Below are 3,816 nucleotides of genomic sequence, written 5' to 3'. Positions count from 1 at the left end.
ACCAGCACAGAAACAAGGAAGAAGCTTCTGTCATTTCTGGTGCTGGGCAGGTCTCAGATAAACAAACTCCATTCTTCTGCCTTATCAGCCCAGTGTATTTTTAATCGCCATAGTCATTTGAGGAAAAACACTGGCAAGGAGGATTTTTCCATTTCTCCTTGTGAGGTATTTCAGATCTTGGTGTCATCTACAAAATTCATATTTCACACATGACAAGATTCATATAAAAATGTCATGTAGTAGTTCTTGTCAAAAAACAAATCCAGACTACATTTGGAGAAAAATATATACAGAGAAAAATTATTTAGGATTGAGTAGAGCTGAAAGCTAAGTGAAAGGTACTATTTCAAGTAGAAGTAACTGGTTTAATTTTTATTCAATTGACTTTTTTAATCATTTGCTAAGGTATTGAAAGCCATAAATGTAACCAGTAAGCAAGAAAAAAAATAATTTAACAGGGGAATCTGTTTTCTGAAGGAAACAAATTAGAAACAACCAAGCAGAAGCCCAGGTATGCAGTTGTTGAAGACACAGACTGAATGGAGCCTATGGCTAATAGGCTATAGCTAATTCGTGTTCAAAGAGGGATGTGACTGTAATAAGCAGATTTTAGCCCCACTTATGAATGAGTATTATTTAATGTTCTTTTGATTTATAGATTGTTATGGCTTTTATGTAGATCTGTTAGAGTTATCATCCCTGTCTCACATAAGACAGCTTTCGGTGCCAAATGTTATAAAAACAACATTTTCTGAGCTAGACACCCTGATGGAGGACCAAGAAAAGCTTTTCTTCAGTACTCAGAAATGCTGGATTTTATTTGCAGGATGTCTCTGCAAGTGATGGGAACTCAGTACAATTTAAAGGCAATCCTATTTAGCATCAAGAACTCTGCACTGCAAGACTGAAGTAATTGAGCCAAAAAACCAGCTTAAAAATCCCAAACACTGTCTGAAAATATCCAGTGATCCATAAATAATTCCAATGCACCAGGAAAAATCAAGAGAGAAAGAGAATGGGAGTAGGGAAGTGGAATGAATTTTTAGCTGAAATCTATGCTTGCAAAAATACAGACCAACCAAGATTCAAGGGGTCATGAGCTAAGTATACAAAAATTTACATAGTTACAATAATAGTGCCAAAATTAGCAAGAGCAAGGAAATTACGTAATAAAAAACCCAAACAAATAAAACAAAACAAAAGAAGATACACAGCATTTTAAATACCATATCTGTCATGAGGCTGACTTCTCTGTTTTATGATCTGTCTTACAAAAAAAACCAAAACAAACCTGTCCTTTTTTGATATTGTTAACTTTCTGGGGAAGAAATTCTTTTAACCTATGAAGACTTTTCAAGATGATGGTATATACTGCAAAATCAAAAGACAACTTAAGAAAAAAAAAAGAAGAAAAAAGTTTCTCCAGCCACATCTCACTGCTGGCACCTCTACAATTCTTAGAGAGAAGGAGTTCTAGGAGCTTTGTAGAACGGAAGGGATTTGTGCAGAAAAGCATTTATTCACTTTGACATTCCTAAAAAGCAGCCTTTGTGCTCCACACAAGGTACAATTCAGACAGAGGTTTTGGTGCTCATCTTACCCAAATTCAAAGGCTCAGGTTGAAAGCAAGGTTTCTTTGTACACAGCAAAGATGACCTCTTAAATTGTGTTATCCTGTAACAATGAGACCTCACTACCTACGCTGTAAAACTAGTGATTCCTATAAACACATTTCCCCATCTGCCCTCGTGGGTACTGCAGGGATAGTAGTCTGTGCCCAAATCATGTGGATATACTTGAAACCATGTCAAGTGATGCAAGTACAGCTCATTATCACACAGCAGTACCACACAAACCACGACACAGATTTTTATTCCCACTGTGATTTGAAATGCCTCCTTACAAATTAGCTTTGCAGAGGATTAATAGCTGGATTTTTCTTTTATATAGAACAAGTTCAAATGAGGCAGCCTCAAAAGTCCTCGAAAGACTTGCGCTCTGACATCAGTTTACCAGGCAGGACAAGAAGGAACTAGTGGCATTTCCCAAGTGCCAGCATGGCTAACAGTAAAAAGCACTGTTCCTTGCTGTCTAAATAGAGAGACCAAGAAATCAATGACCACAGGGATGTTCAAATCCTCTATTCCCTGGTGGGTTTTAGTGAACCAGCTTGTGTGCTGTTCCTGGAGTGTTGGTTCTCTGATTCTTCTGGTAGAAGATTAAGCCAGTGTGGATTGCTCAGTCCTATAAGGTTCGGAGTACTCACCCAGAAAAGGTCAAAAGCATTTTTCTTGTTAATACATACAGTGAAATAAACTTCAAGAAATTAAATACATCTTGTAAAATTAAGTTTTGACATCAGGGCAATGTTCAGCTCACTTAGAGTGTTGCCATCTCCTTTTGAGATATTATTCTTATGTTCCCTTAGGATAGACAAATAAGTGTTTCTAAGTACTGTTTGGTTTGTTTCATTTGTTGTATATATGGAAACTAGGTCAGGTTGACCTGCCATGGGTAACTCTACCATCTATTAAAACAATTATTTCATACTTCAGTAAAATACATATTTATACAGATATTTGCGAACACTTAAGTGACTTAGGTGCTCAGCTAAGATTGTATTTCTGAGCTCTGGACATAAAACTAACACTGAAGCCCTGTAGAAATTCCTGACTTGTGAGTCTTCCAGAATTGAATTAATTAAGATTTATATTTTCAAAGCTGTCTGGATAAGGCTCACCAACACAACAGGTGATTTGAGAAATACTGTGAGATAAGTGTGTTACTACTGTTAATTTAATAGCAAAGGAAGCATTTGTGAAAGTCAAAGGCTCATTACCACCAGCTCCTTGCCAGCTTCCCCATATGCCGTATTCTACATACTGCAAGTCAGATCAGGCAACTTCTCATTTACTTGAAGGTATCTACTGTCATGGCAGTATATGGAAAGACTTCCTTGTAGGCCTAACACACTGACCTCGAGTAAAGAAGGGGACTTGTGAAGTTTAAGAGTATGTTTATAGATAAACATTTGTGTGCCTATATACATGCGAATGCCTGAATTAAAATAAACAGTAGCACTGTTTTTTCCTAACTGTACTGTTGCTTTCACAAACAATTTGGTTAGTCAATCAACCTATCTCTCTATCTAAATCAGTCTATACAGGGGGAGAGAGAGCCCGAGAGATTTAAGCAAACTAGAAACACAATTTAGCAGCTGTGGCACTGCAAAACTGTGTGCTCTACAGCCAAAAAAAAAAAAAAAAAGTATTAGCTAAAGCAAGCATTCTCAGCCTTTTTCCATGGAGTCTTAATTTAGAAAATCTACTCAGGAAGAATAATTGTTCCCATTCATTATTTTGCCTGGATGACTTTTACAGAACTGTTTTTACCATCCGTTGGCAAATTCAGTGGAAGAAACAAATTACCCTATTATTAAAGCATATTTGCAGCAAACAATAGCTATTCCACATAAGCTGTGCTTATCTGGCTCTTTTTTCTAACAGCTTCTAAGAACTTCAAGCCTTCATCCCCATTTGCCTTTTTCTTACTTGTGTTTAATGACAGGGTAGATCTCTTGCAGAGGTTGGACCTGCTCACTCCAAGTGTACCAGCAGGTTATGTTCCAGGTCTAGGCAGCCTCAGCAACTGAAACTTGTGACCTTTTCAGAACGTTTCCTGTATTGTTTTCAGTTTCTCTACAGCTTTTTTTCAGCTTCCCTCATCAGTTCTGCCAGGGTTATTTTGTATCAGCATTCCTTTTATAAGCTGCCCCTGTTTTTACAGGTGGTTACACAAGAACATTTGAAAGTTTCT

This window comes from Apus apus, chromosome 1 (genome assembly GCF_020740795.1).
Source record: "Apus apus isolate bApuApu2 chromosome 1, bApuApu2.pri.cur, whole genome shotgun sequence".
NCBI lineage: Eukaryota > Metazoa > Chordata > Aves > Apodiformes > Apodidae > Apus > Apus apus.
The sequence above is the reverse complement of the archived record's forward strand: the minus strand, read 5'-3'. Positions refer to the sequence as shown.